The following is a 15959-nucleotide window of genomic DNA, read 5'->3' as shown; positions in this document are numbered from 1 at the left end:
GCTCGTAGTGTATTTGTTTACAACATAAGTGCACCTTTCATCCTTTTATTAGTTCCACTCAAAATTCACCCCACACTTATTTCCTTCTTACTTCTTTTAGCGCTCTTCTCATAATTAAAGTGCTTTAAGAGGTAAAAAGATCAAAACAATGTCAATTAAGAACAAAAGGGTATAGGCTTGTAATGCGGGTGCCAAACAAAAAGTCTGAAGGCTCAAAAGGGTTAACTAGGGACAAATTTTATTTTTAATAAGCAATTAAGCTCAAAAAGGTCAAAGAAAGCCTAACATCATTTTTCAAACCGAGCATCACCTCAAATTTCGCTTCAACTCACATACCGGGCAAGTTCTAGACACAAGTACAATACATGGACTACACAAATACTCACCACACATGGCATATGACTCATTCCAGATTAGCTCATCAAGACACTCCATTACGAGCATTCAATTCAGTACAAACATACAAATTAAGGCACTTTCAGTGAGATTCAACAATTAAGACTAAGCGTTACACTCTAGGGTCTATTGTGTTCAGGTGTGTCAACGCTATGAGACTAGCTTGCATCCCTTTATTTAATATACAAGAATAAATAAAAAAAACTACATATGCTCACTGAAAAACTACATATGCCCGGTTCTACATAAACCCTTGGAAAAGAACCGTGGCTTAAAGAAAAACCAAATGGGATTTGTTATACTACCTAAAAATACCAAAAATAAAAACAAAAATCTTTTTGTTGTTTTCAATAAGCTCAGTCCCTCAAGAACTCCTATCTAAAAGAATCTGTCATCGGGCCGCGCCAATATAACTACTAAAAAAAATATGTTTAAGAACAATTACTCCAACCAATATTAAATCACCAAAACATTTAAAAACAAAGAACAATTACTCCAACAATACTAAATCACCAAAACATTTAAAAACAAAAGTGAAATAATCACGCAATCCCAAAACATTATATATTGTACCACACCACCAAAACATTCCGGGCAATCCAAAACAATTGAAACAACCTAAAAATCCATAATAATTACTACCATCCTCCACCCCACACTTAAAGCGAGACATGTCCCCATGTCTTTCATTATAAACAAGAGATGAAGCCGAGATACTTCCCCGAGGAGTCATTCTTGATCGGACACAGTTTTGGGATTCACGTTGCACGCACGCCCCAGAGCTCGCAGCCAACCCATGAACTTCTTTTCCGACTTGACTTGTCGGTCAGCTATTGCGTCCACACGAGTGTTCAAATCATGCATGGAAGTGCGTATATCAGCCACCTCTTGTTCCAATGTGGTGGACCGGGATACTCTGGCACTTCTTGAAGAGGATGTTGCGCGTGATAGTGCTGCAGCTGATCTTCTGGGTGCTTGAGCCAGTGCTTCTCCCTCTACATCCATATGCTTCTTCCTCCTCCGAAGCATCCGAACCACTTTCATTCTCTCTACCTATCTCTACTGCTGAGGCTGCCTCCATAGTGTTCGGGCCAGGTCGGATCTTGTGGCTTTTTTTTACCAGCCCGTCCACACGAATGTTTTCAGGCACCTGCACATTCCTGCAAAGCCTAGTCACCAAAGAAGGGAAAAAGAAACCATACTAGCGTTGGGGGCATCTGATGAACATCTCGTTATGAATCACTTTGGCCATGTCGAAGGGAAGGCCCTTGATGAAACACCAAATCAACGCAGCCTGGGGTCCATTCACCTCTGTAGTATTTGTGGAGGGGATAAGACAACTGTTGATCACGTACAGCCAGCACTTCGCCTCTTGAGTTAAGACGGCTGAATGGAACTTCTCTCCAGATTCTAGCCATTCTACCGTTTTCCCTGGTTCACAAATTTCATCAAAGAAGCGCTCCCACTTGGCATTGGTTGGATGGCACCCATATTCATAAAAGTCTGAGTTCTCAGGTAGAGGGCCGGTCAGTTGATAAGTTGCGCGTATCGCCTCAATGGAGGCATCTACCTCCTTCTGGCGCACTGTGACCACCCGGTGGACATGCTCGGGTAGATTGGCATAGAATTCTCGTACCACCATTTCATTAGCCTCCCCTGGCTCGTCAACGAAAGCTTGCAACCCCCGCTCCATCAATTCATTGAACATATGGGGGCATCGTTCCTTGACCTTGTTGATGTTGATGCCCCTTTCCGCAATTGCCTTCTTAGCCGCCTTTGCTATAAAACGGTTATGAGCCTCAAGGGAGACAAATTTGGTGCTGTCATAAGAGCGCGCTGGAGCTGCCCTTTGGCGGCTTGATGATGGACCTATGGCTTGGCGCTTTTTTGTTGGTGCCATAATACCTGCAAAACGTGGACATATTAACTCAGCCCAACAAAAATATTATGACTTGCTGCGGTTACTCAGACTTCACACGCAAAATTGGTCATAACTACATAATCATGCTCATTGAGGCTTTTCCACAAACACCTTGTGAGCAGTAGGCTCTCACAGCTTTTTTCTAATGGTCTTGCAACAATGGCTTCCCACAAAAGTTCATTCATAACCCAATTCAAGTACTACGCACCCCACACTTACAACAAACTAACCCCACAATATATTTTACCAAGTTTGAAACCCAAATAACAAGATACAACTATATTAATAGCTTAATATTCAACAAGAAACTTAAAATCTGAAAATAGCAAGAGAAAAACATAAAACTAAAAAAAACTAAAACTAGGGTTCATACCTTGTTAGAATTCGTGAGGTGGGGTGAAGCTGCTAATGATTTTAGGGAAGAAACCCTAAGTATTTTGAGATATGAGATGAGTGCTTGAAGTTATGAAAGTTAGGGGTTTTTGTTGGTTTGGAAGAGATGATTGTGTTTTGGAGGTATTTGGTTTGGTTTAATGAAAGGGGAAGGGGTATTAACTATTTATCTACTAAAATAAAAGAAACAAAAAGTGAAACAAAGACAAAAAAAAACGCCTGAAAAGTTCCAGGCTGATAAGCTCGTCCAGGCGCGCGAACTATCGCGCGAACTATATAGTTCGCGTGATACTTTGTGCGTTTCAGTTAACCCAGGCAGAATGGTGCATGAACTATTGCGCGAACTATATAGTTCGCGTGATAGTTCGCGCGTTTCAGTTACACCCGGCAGAAAGGTGCGCGAACTTTCGCGCGAACTATATAGTTCGCGCGTTAGTTCGCGAAGAAAGTTTTTTTATTTTTTATTTTTTACCTTAGCATCTGCCCTTGTTCACCTGCATTTATTAGTACAAATTATTTTATATATATTCACAAATACCATAATCGTTGGGTTGCCTCCCAATCAGCGCCTTGTTTTACGTCGCGGCATGACGCCATATTGCATTATACATTAGTTAAATCTACTGAGGTTTTGTGACGTTGAATGTCACCACCCCAATAGTGTTTAATTCGTTGACCATTTACCAAGAACGTGCCTGTTGAATTAATGTTTCGCAATTCAACTGTTCCATGAGGAGTTACACTTACTACAACAAAAGGGCCTGCCCAACGGGACTTAAGCTTTCCAGGAAAAAGCTTTAGCCTTGAGTTGAACAAGAGAACTTCTTGACCTGGCTCAAACTCACGATGTTGGATGTGTTTGTCGTGCCACTTCTTGGTCTTTTCTTTATATAACTTGGCATTTTCATAAGCATGCAACCGAAACTCATCAAGTTCATTGAGTTGTAACAGTCTTTTTTCTCCAGCTAAGTCCATATTCATATTTAGCTTTTTGATTGCCCAATAAGCTTTATGTTCTATCTCAACAGGCAAATGATATGCTTTTCCATAAACCAACCTGTATGGAGAAGTACCTATTGGAGTCTTGTATGCAGTTCGGTAAGCCCATAATGCATCTTCTAACTTACCGGACCAATCTTTCCTATTTGCGCTCACAGTTTTCTCCAAAATCTGTTTTACCTCCCTGTTTGACACTTCAACTTGACCACTCATTTGAGAGTGATATGCAGTAGCAACCTTGTGTCTTACACCATATTTTGCTAGAACATTTTTCAACAATTTGTTGCAAAAGTGTGTTCCTCCGTCACTTATCAACACCCTTGGAGTTCCAAAGCGTGTGAAAATGTGTTTCTTCAAAAAACTTACCACTACCTTCGCATCATTAGTAGGAAGAGCAATGGCCTCAACCCACTTAGACACATAATCCACTGCAACCAAAATATATCTGTGCCCATTAGAATACGGAAATGGTCCCATGAAATCTATTCCCCAGACATCAAAGAGCTCTACTGCCAAAATATTTTGTAAAGGCATCTCGTGCTTCTTCGTGATCGTTCCGGTTCTTTGGCACCTGTCACAATTTTTAACAAAAGCATGTGCATCTATAATAATTTTGGCCAGTAAAAACCTGATTTTAAAACCTTTTGTGCAGTTTTGGCTCCACCATGATGACCTCCATAAAGAGAGGAATGACAGTCATGCAATATTGCATTCATCTCCTCCTCAGGGACACACCTTCTTACCAATTGATCTGCGCATTGCTTGTATAGAAAAGGCTCGTCCCACATGTAGAATCTCACATCATGTAAGAACCTTTCTTCTATGGTCAGCTGTAAATTCTGGTGGAGTCACCCCACTTGCAATGAAATTCACATAATCAGCATACCACGGGGTTTCATTCGAAGTGATGGCTAGCAAATGTTCGTCAGGGAATGTTTCTTTGATTGATTCTCCTTCAGTAACATGGCCTCTATTTTCCAGCCTGGATAAATGATCTGCAACCTGATTCTCTGTTCCCTTTCGATCTCGAATCTCCAAATCAAATTCCTGCAAAAGAAGAACCCATCGAATTAACCTTGGCTTGGCATCTTTCTTTGCAAATAAATACCTTATAGCTGAGTGATCTGTGTAAACTATGACTTTTGTCCCCACTAGATAGGATCTAAACTTATCAAATGCCCATACTACTGCGAGCAACTCTTTTTCAGTAACAGTGTAATTCATTTGAGATGAATTAAGAGTTCTACTCGCATAGTGAATGGAACAAAATATTTTCTCCTTCCGCTGCCCCAAAACAGCTCTAATGGCTATATCACTTGCATCACACATCAATTCAAATGGAAGTTTCCAATCTGGAGAAATGATAATTGGTGAAGTAACTAATCTTTGTTTCAGCTCATCAAATGCTTTCAGACAAGCATCATCAAACTTGAAAGATTATCTTTCTCAAGAAGCCTGCACAAAGGAGATGAGATTTTTGAAAAGTCCTTGATGAAACGACGGTAAAAACCCGCATGGCCTAAGAAACTGCGAATGTCTCTTACTGATGTTGGTGGAGGTAATTTTTCAATTGCTTCCACCTTTGCTTTATCCACCTGCAATCCATTCTTGGACACTTTATGTCCTAAAATTATGCCTTCACGTACCATGAAATGGCATTTTTCCCAATTTAGTGCCAAATTTGTTTCTTCACACCTACCAAGGACTTTATCAAGATTCATTAAACATTCATCAAAAGAACATCCAAATACAGAAAAATCATCCATAAATACTTCCACAATCTTTCAACCATGTCAGTGAAAATAGCCATCATACACCTTTGAAAAGTCGCAGGTGCATTGCAAAGACCAAATGACATTCTTTTAAATGCATATGTCCCATAGGGACATGTAAATTTTGTCTTTTCTTGGTTTTCTGGGGCTATAACAATTTGATTATATCCCGAGTAGCCATCCAAAAAACAGTAGTATTCTTGCTCGGCTAACCTATCAAGCATTTGGTCAATAAAGGGAAGGGGAAAATGGTCTTTTCGGGTGGCATTATTTAATTTTTTGTAATCTATGCAAATCCTCCACCCAGTAACAGTTCTAATGGGAGTCAAATCATTATTTTCATTTGTTACTACGGTCATTCCTCCTTTCTTTGGAACACATTGGACTGGATTTACCCATTTGCTATCAGATATTGGAAATACAATACTTGCATCAAGCCATTTAATCACTTCTTTTCTTACCACCTCTTTCATGTTCGGATTTAGGCGGCGTTGTTGTTCTATGCTTGGCTTGTGCTCTTCCTCCATGAGAATTTTATGCATGCAAAAAGCTGGACTAATACCTCTTATGTCGGACATTGTCCACCCAATTGCTCTTTTATGCTCACGTAGTACTCTTAACAATTTCTTCTCCTGCAATTCAGACAAGTCAGCCGAAATAATAACAGGTAACATTCAGAACTACCCAAATAAGCATAATGAAGATGAGAAGGTAAAGGCTTTAATTCCAATTTGGGAGCTTCTTCAACTGAGGGCTTCAGAGGAGGACCATCTGGCCTGTTCAAAGGTTCAAAGGGATTAAAACCTTTTATATATTCACATGTTGCATTCAAAGTATGTTTCATCTCCTCAACCTCATCATTAATCTCCTAACTTTCAAACAACACAATTGCTTTTTCTAAAGAATCCTGCAAATATACACTTGAGGTAATAAGTTGTTCATCAATCTCCATGACAGATATCATAGACAATTCTTCATACTGCCGAGGAAGTTGAATTGCTTTATATACATTAAAAACAGCTTCCTCGTTGTCAACTCTCATGATCATTTTTCCTTCTCTTACTTTAATTATAGCATCACCTGTAGCCAAGAGAGGTCTTCCCAATATAATAGGAACTTTTTCATCGGCCTGAAAATCCAAGATAATGAAATCAACCGGGAAAATAAATTTCCCAATTTTCAGTAGCACATCCTCTATCACCCCTTCCGGGTAAGCTATGGACCTGTCTGCTAGTTGCAACATCACAGTGGTGGGTTTTGGAGCTCCCAAACCCAATTGTTTGTACAAAGACAATGACATCAAATTTATGCTTGCTCCCAAATCACAAAGTGCATGGCCTACATCAACATTACCTATTCTCACAGGGATAGTAAAGCTGCCAGGGTCCTTAAGCTTTTGAGGAAGCTTATTTTGGACCCTTGAAGTGCACTCTTCAGTAAGTGCAACTGTTTCAAATTCAGTCAGTCTCCTCTTGTTAGCCATAATGTCTTTTATGTATTTGGCATATTTTGGAATATCACGAATCGCATCTACTAACGGAATATTCAACTGAATCTGACTCAACATAGAGAGAAATTTGTTGAACATGCGATCGTCATTCTTTTTCTGCAACCTTTGTGGAAATGGTGGTGGTGGTCTTGGAATATTTACAGGTGCTGGAATTGTATCATCTTTCTTTTCCTCTTGTGCTTCTTTGGGAATTAATTCATCTTCAGGTATTTGTTTGTTCTTTTTCTTTGATGGAACTTCTTCTAACTCCCTTCCTGTTCTAAGTGTAACTGCACTCACTTGAGGATTTTTTTCTGTATCACCTGGAAGAGCCCCTGCAGGTCTAGTATTTTGATTTGCAGCCAGTTGTCCCATTTGCCTTTCAAGATTTCTGAAGTCCGTTCTGAGTTGTTGATTGTCTTGCAACAATTTTTTCAACAAATCATTTGTACTTTCTTCTGCTTGCTGGGGTGGCCTTTGTGGTTGATTAAAATTTCCTTGGGGTCTATATTAATTCTGATTTGATTGATTTCCACCCCAAGAGAAATTAGGATGATTCCTCCAATTTGTATTGTAAGTGTTCCCATATTGTGCTTGTTGGTTCATCGGCCCTCTGCTTTGTTGCCCCACATAATAAATAGATTCAGGATTCGTTGGGCACATATCACTTATGTGATTATCGCCACACATTTCACAACAAACTGACATTTGTTGAACCTGCTGCATTGGTTGTGATGGTCCCATTATCATTCTGGTCATTTGATTTGCCAATTTTGCTAAATCTGCTCTCATGGCAGAAATGTCATCCAGTTCAAGTAACCCTGCTTTCTGTTTCATTGCTCTCCTTGGTTCTCCTTCACCTTGCCAATTATGATCATTAGCAGTAAAGTTATTCAGCAGAAGTTGTATTTCACTGTATGATTTTGCCATGCAACTACCTCCACAAGCTGAATCAAGATTTATTTTGGAAGTTTCGTCTAATCCATCAACAAAAGTATGGCCAAATACTTCATCAGTTTGACAATGATGAGGATAATCCCGAAGTAGTTTCTTGTATCTTTCCCAAGCTTGGCGAAGAGTTTCACCATCATGTTGTTGAAACCCAAGAATCTGACTCCGCAAAAACTTTGTCTTTTTGGTGGGGAAAAACTTGATTAGGAATTTCTTTGCTAAATCATTGCAATTGTGGATTGAATTAGCTGGCTCATTTTGCAACCATTCTCTAGCATCCCCCAATAATGAAAAGGGAAATAAGGTCAGCCTGACATAATCCTTGGAAACATTTGGATAATTGTAAGTATCCGTTATTTCCAAAAAAATTTGAATGTGCCTTTGTAGGTCTTCATGAGATAGACCAACATATTGCCCAGTGGACTGTATCAGCTGCACCATGTACTGTTTAAGCTCAAAGTGACCGGTGATTTCAGGCTTTACAATGGCCTGAGTCATATTAGCAAGGTTTGGCCTTGCTGCTTCTATCACCGCACGTTCTTGATTACCTACCATCACTGTTGGCTGTGGTTGAACTTGAATGTCCAACTCTCTTTCTATTTTGTTTCTAGCTTCCCACTCCTTCCTTGTTCTATGAATTGTTCGTTCAATTTCAGGATCAAAAGGGAAGAGGTTGTTTGTGCTTCTACTCTTCGGCATTCAAGAGAAGAGCTTGCGCAACACAAACAAAGTAGATGGAAAATTTAGGTTTTTATTAACAGCTAATAAAATCTTAAAACAGTCAAGTAGCTAATTTCAATTCCCCGGCAACGGTGCCAAAAACTTGTTGCGGCCAAAACACTCACGCAAGTGTACGCGATCGACAAGTAATATAGTAGTGAGTAGAGTATCGTTCCCACGAGGAATTGTGATCAACTTCTCGACTGATGTAGACTCAAACAATTATCAATTTATGCTAAATTATCACAAAATATATAAAGAACCAATTTACAATTTACCTAGTAATTAAACAATAATTCAATACAAAATTACTACACCAATTACACAATATTTTTATAACAATTTGGGTAAAGATATTCCAGGGTCATGGACTTGCTAGAGATCATGCTACTATTTTAGCTTAAGATTGATTTATTGACTTATCCGGGTTATTGATTATAGTGTTAATAATACTCATAAGAATCTGTCGAGTCCTTATGCACCTATTCAAGTTAAATTAATACCTATATGGCTATGGTATTAATATTAACTCAAATGCATTTACAACTCCTATTTTTCAACCAAGCAAGGCAATTAAGTATATGTCTATCTTAATTGCGAATCTTTCACCCGATGCCCAGAATCCGGATCTTGCTCTATTTGATTCTATATGCAACCAAGAATTTCCTTTTTCAAGTTTAATTCAAGATTCGTAAATAATATTTCACTGTTAGCTATGCAGTAAAATAATTAGAAGCAGAATCAAATAAACAACCCATAACGTTAGATTCAAGATCTTCAATCTAAGCTTCAAACAACAAGATCATCTAACATCCATGACCCAAGAATATTAGAGTTTTTAGCTACTCATAATCATACAAAAATCAACAATAAAAGTTTTAAACATAATATTAACAAGCAACAAGAAGAAAGTTTGAAAGAACTCTTTAAATCCTTCTCCAAGATGTTGTTCTTCTTCTCCTTTCTTAGCTCCAAGATGAAGCTCCTCCTTCACTTTCTCTCTCAAGGATGAATAGTATTTTTGCACTTACTCCCCTCAAAATCTGATCTCCTAATAATGGAGCTCTTGCTTTATGTAAGTTGAGTGGGATTAAGAAGGAATTCCAATTTTACCCCTAAATAAAGTCTCTTCCGGATAGGACACGCGCGAACTATCGCGCGAAGTTTGAAAGTTCGCGCGATAGTTCGCGCGCTTCTCTTGGCTTCCAGGCAGAAACATTCGCGAACTATTGCGCGAAGTTTGGAACTTCGCGCAGTAGTTCGCGCGCTTCAGTAGCTCGATTTTGTCCATTTTTTCCGTCTCGTCCTTGCGCACACTCGACTCCTAGGGGTTTCTTGCTCATAATTCATTCCAATCTCCTCTTGAAAGCATCATTTAGGCTTCTCATCCTGCAAGGTATACATATTTTGAGTTTTCCTCTTATCATGTTGTATTGTACTATTATGCCAAGACCGTGATCTTAGCCTTGCCGGGTTTTCCTCGATTGGAGTGGAGCGGGAGTCCAGTCATTTTGTCAGTAGGGTTGTTTCTTATATAAAGGCTCGGTATATGGTTGAAAAAGGGTGTTAGCCTTATTTAGCGTATGTCCGTGATTCTAGTGATGAGGTTCCTTCGATGGATTCTGTGCCTGTTGTTCGTAAGTTTCCAGAGGTATTTCCTTTAGACCTACCGAGGATGCCACCCGACAGGGATATTGACTTTTGCATTAATTTGGCTCTAGGCACTCAGCCTATTTCTATTTCGCCGTATCGTGTGGTCCCGCCCGAGTTGAAAGATTTGAAAGAACAGTTGCAAGACTTGCTTGATAAAGGCTTTATTAGGCCTAGTGTCTCGCCTTGGGGTACGCCAGTGTTGTTTGTTAAGAACAAGGATGGATCGATGAGGATGGGCATAGATTATCGACAGTTCAACAAAGTTACCATCAAGAACAAGAATCCATTAACGATGATTGATGATTTATTTGACCAACTTCAGGGTGACAAAGTATTTTCTAAGATTGATTTGAGGTCTGGCTACCATCAGTTGAGGATTAGGGCATCCGATGTCCTTAAGACAGATTTTCGCACTCGGTACGGGCATTATGAGTTCTTAGTGATGTCATTTTGGTTGACAAATTCCCCAGCAGCTTTCATGGATATGATGAACCGAGTGTTCAAGCCTTATTTGGATTCCTTCATGATTGTCTTCATTGATGATATTTTGATCTATTCCCCCAGCCGGGAGGAGCATGCGCAGCATCTTCGAGTCATTCTCCAGACTCTGAGGGACAGTTAGTTATATGCTAAGTTTTCAAAATATGAGTTTTGGTTGAGTTCAGTTGCATTCTTGGGTCATGTTGTATCAACAAGAGTATTCAGGTGGATCCTAAGAAGATTGCGTCAGTCAATGACTGTCCTAGACCCACATTAGCTATAGAGATCCGATGTTTCTTGGGTTTGGCGGGCTATTACTGTCGGTTTGTGGAGGGATTTTCATCTATTGCAGCCCTGATGACCAGGTTGACCCAGAAGGGTGCCCAGTTTAGGTGGTCGAACGAGTGTAAGGTGAGCTTTCAAAAGCTCAAGACAGCTTTGACTACGATGCCGGTGTTGGTTTTGCCCACAAGTTCAGAGCCATATATAGTGTAGTGTGATGCATCTCGTATTGGACTTTGAGCGGTGTTGATGTAGAATGGCAAGGTTAGTGCATATGCTTCGCGGTAGTTGAAGATTCATGTGAAGAATTATCCAGTTCATGATTTGGAACTAGCAGCCATTATTCACGCGCTGAAGATTTGAAGGCATTATTAGTATGGCGTGTCATGTGAGGTGTTCACGGATCACAAGAGTTTGCAATATTTATTCAAGCAAAAGAAGCTAAATTTAAGGTAGATGAGGTGGTTGGAACTATTTAAAGACTATGATATCACCATCTTGTATCATCGGGGAAAGGCCAATGTAGTGGCCGATGCCTTGAGTAGGAAGTCAGCTAGTATAGGCAGCCTTGTGTATATTCCGGTCGGTGAGAGACCGGTTGCTTTGGATGTTTAGGCTTTAGCTAATCAGTTCATGAGGTTGGATGTTTCTGAGTACAGCAGTGTGCTAGCTTGCACAATCGCTCGTTCTTCATGATTTGAACGTATCCGAGATTGGCAGTATGATGATCCTCATTTGCTTGTCTTGAGGGACACAATGCGGCACGAAGGTTCCAAGCAGGTTACAGTTGGAGATGATGGATTTTTGAGGATGCAGGGCCGTATTTGTATACCTAATGTAGATGGACTTCATGAGTTTATTCTAGAGGAGGCCCATAGTTCCCGGTATTCTATCCATCCAGGCACCGTTAAGATGTATCAGGACTTGCGACAACATTATTGGTGGAGGAGGATGAAGAAGGATATTTTTGAGTATATAGCTCGATGTTTGAATTGTCAGTAGGTAAAGTGCAAGCATCAGAGACCTGATAGTTTGTTCCAGAAGATTGAGATTCCTGAGTGGAAGTGGGAGCGTATCACTATGGATTACGTTGTTGGACTCCCATAGACTTAGAGGAAGTTCGATGCAGTATGGGTGATTGTGGATATACTGACTAAGTGAGTGCATTTCATTCCTGTGGCAGTTTTCTATTTTTCTGAGCAGTTGACAGAGATTTATATACGGGAGAATATTCATCTTCATGGTACGCCCGTTTCTATTATTTCTGACCGAGGTACACAGTTTACCACGCATTTCTGGAATTTAGTTCAGCGTGAGTTGGGTACTCGGGTCGAGTTGAGCACAACATTTCATCCTTAGACGGACAGACAGTCCGATCGTACTATTCAAATTTTGGAAGATATGCTCCGAGCATGTGTTATTGACTTTGGAGGTTCATGGGATCAGTTCTTGCCATTAGCAGAGTTTGCCTACAACAATAGTTACCAGTCGAGCATCCAGATGGCTCTTTATGAGGCTTTATATGGTAGGAGGTATCGGTCGCCAGTTGGATAGTTTGAGTCAGGAGAGGCTCGGTTGTTGGGTACAGATCTAGTACAGGATATTTTGGACAAGGTTAAAATCATTCAGGATAGGCTTCGTATAGCTCAGTCCAGGCAGAAGAGTTATGCCAACCGCAAGGTTTGGGAAGTGACATTCATGGTCGGAGAGCAAGTGTTGCTTCGGGTGTCGCCCATGAAGGGCATGATGATATTTGGGAAGAAGGGCAAGCTAAGCCCTAGATTCATCGATCTTTTTGAGATTCTTGATCGAGTGGGAGAGATGGCTTACAGACCTGCATTGCCATCGAGTTTATCAGTTGTGCACCCAGTGTTTCATGTGTCCATGCTTCGGAAGTATCACTGCGATCCATCTCACGTGTTAGAATTCAGCACTGTCCAGTTGGATAATGCCTTGACCTATGAGGAGGAGCCGGTAGCCATTCTAGACCGGCAGGTTCATCAGTTGAGATCGAAGAATTCCCCTTCTGTTCGTGTGCAGTGGAGAGGTCAGCCTGTTGAGGTAGCGACTTGGGAGTTCGGGTCTGATATGCGGAGCCATTATCCTCATCTTTTCACTGACTCAGGTATTTTTCTATGTCCGTTAGAGGATGAACGGTTGTTTTAGAGGTGGAGAATGTTATGACCCGAAAGGTCATCTCTTGTTTATAAGTCAAAACTGCATTCTGAAGCCTTAAAGACCTCTTTTTGTCTCACTTCGACTTGCGTGCGCAGTCTGGGCGCGTTTCCGGAAAGCTTTCATATGAAATTTTAGAAAAACATAATGAATTTGGCCTTTAAAATTGATTAAAGTTGACTATGGTCAACATTCTTGGTAAACGGACCCAGGCCCTTGATCGGACGGTCCCATAGGGTCATTAGAAATATGAGACTTGGGCGTGTGCCCAGAACAGGATTTCGAGGTCCCAAGCCCGAGAAAAGAATTTTTAAAGAAAATTATTTGCTGGAAATTATAAAGGCTTTTTGAAATGAAATAATGCATGTTATTGATGGTATCAGGCCCATATCTTGGTTTCGGAGCCCGGTACAGGTTTGAAACAATAATTATGTCAAATCTGTGAAATTTGGTTAGAATCGGAGTTAAATTGGTATAAATCGGACCTTTAGTTGAGAAAAATAGAAATTTCAATGTTCTTAAATAATTTCATGAATTTGAGGTTGAATTTGTAGTTATTTATGTTATTTTGATGATTTGATCACATGAGCAAGTCTGTATGGTATTTTTCGACTTGCGTGCATGTTCGTGTTGGAGCCCCGAGGGATCGGGTGAGTTTTGGATAGGCTTCGGAGTGTTTTGAGACTTGAAAAAAAAATACCTGGACCTGAAAAGTTGCAGGTCTCTGAAACTGGTATCGCGGTCTACAGTGAATCTTCGCGACCACGCTGGGGACTTCGCTATCGCGGTGGGATTTTTGCGGTCAGCGGTGGGCAAGGCCAACTTCCGCGGCCACGGTCAGCGGTGAGGATCTGAGAGGGGTATATATAAACGAAACTTTTCAGCCATTTTTTATTTTTCAAAAACCCTAAAACATAAGAGGCGATTTTTCAAACACTCTTTCTTCCCCAAAATACTAGCAAGTGATTTTAAACTCATTTATTTCGCTCCTTAACTTCTTTTTACAAGATTTCATCCTAGAATCTAGGGTTTTTATGGTGGAATTGGGAATTTTGGGTAGAATTTAGGAATATCGAAATTTGGAGATTAGACCTCAAATTAAGGTCGGATTCCAAAACCAATTATATATCCAGGCTCGGGGGTGAATGGATAATCGGGTTTTGGTCCGAATTTCGGGTTTGGACCAAGCGGGCTCGGGGTCAATTTTTGAATTTTTGGAGAAAACAATGGGAAATCTATTTTCATGCATTGGAATTGGTTTATTTAGCAATTGTTAACATTATTAAGTAAATTGTGACTAGATACAAGCGAATTGGAAGTGGAACCGAGAGGTAAAGCAGTAGTTGAAGCTTAATCTTGTCCGTAGATTCGAGGTAAGTGTTTGGCCTAACCTTAGCTTGAGGAAATAGGATTTGTGGTCTATTTGCTATGTGTTTGTATTGAGTACGACGTATAGGTGTGGTAACGAGTATCTATACGTTAGTGTCAAGCATGCCCGTGAGTCTTATATCATGAGTTTTTGAACCTATTATGTACCAATCATGCTCAATTGATGCTTAGAAATGTTGAAAAAAGATAATGAAAGTTTCTTGGTAATTGACTACTATTGAGTATCGACTCAAATTGAAGTTTCATTTTGTGAAGAAATTATTGAAACGAGATTGGTTGTAGCTGAATCCCTTGACGGGATGTTTTGTTGATATTGTTGATTCCCTTGCCGGGACATATTATTTTCTATTATTTGGGTGAGGAAGAGTGTAAAGCACGAAGGGTGATGCCGTGCATGATATTGTGAGAGAGTGTAAATCACGAAGGGTGATGTCGTGCAGATATTATGAGTGTTAATGCACGAAGGGTGATGTCGTGCCGATATTATGAGGAATAATGCACGAAGGGTGATGCCGTACCATTTCTATTGTTTCATATAGTGAATATGAGAGTAAACGCATGAAGGGTGATGACGTGCACGTGTTTCCGTTCATTATTTTCGTTTGTTTAGATATGATGTTCATTATGCTCCTTTATTAATGCTTTTTTATTGACTTATTAATAGAATCTATTATTCCCCGCAACATGTCCCCTTCCCACCTTATTCTGTTGATTCCTGTTATTATGATTCTGTCTGTAAATGATTTAATTTCACATGTATATATGATGGTCGTGTCCTAGCCTCGTCACTAATTCACCGAGGTTAGGCTTGACATTTACTCAGTACACGGGGTCGGTTGTACTGGTAATACACTCTGCACTATTTTGTGCAGATTTCGGTACCGGACCCGGTGAGTAGCTGAGGTAGCTGCCTTCAGTCTAGGGAGACCAAGGTAGATCTACTGGCATCCGTAGAGCCTAGAGTCCCCCTTCCCTGCTTTAGTTTTTTTGCTGTCTCTTTCATTTTGAGAACATTTGTATCTTTCTTTCTAGACCAATGGTTGCAGTAAAAATCATAGATGTTCGTGATATTGTGACACCAGATTCATGGGTAGACATGTATTGAAGTAATTGGACTTATTTTACACTTTCGCACTTTTCATTTGTTTAGCTATAATTACTATTTATCACTGTTTGAGGTTCGACGTTAATGTGTAGAACTGTAATAGTTGGCTTGTCTAGCTTTCACAAGAAGGTGCCATCACGACTCCCGAGGGTGGAAAATCCTGGTCGTGACAAGTTGGTATTAGAGCTCAAGGTTGCTTACGTCTCTCAATTCACGAACAAGCTAGGTAGAGTC

Source organism: Nicotiana tabacum, chromosome 5 (genome assembly GCF_000715075.1).
Source record: "Nicotiana tabacum cultivar K326 chromosome 5, ASM71507v2, whole genome shotgun sequence".
Lineage (NCBI taxonomy): Eukaryota > Viridiplantae > Streptophyta > Magnoliopsida > Solanales > Solanaceae > Nicotiana > Nicotiana tabacum.
Note: the sequence above shows the minus strand (reverse complement) of the source record.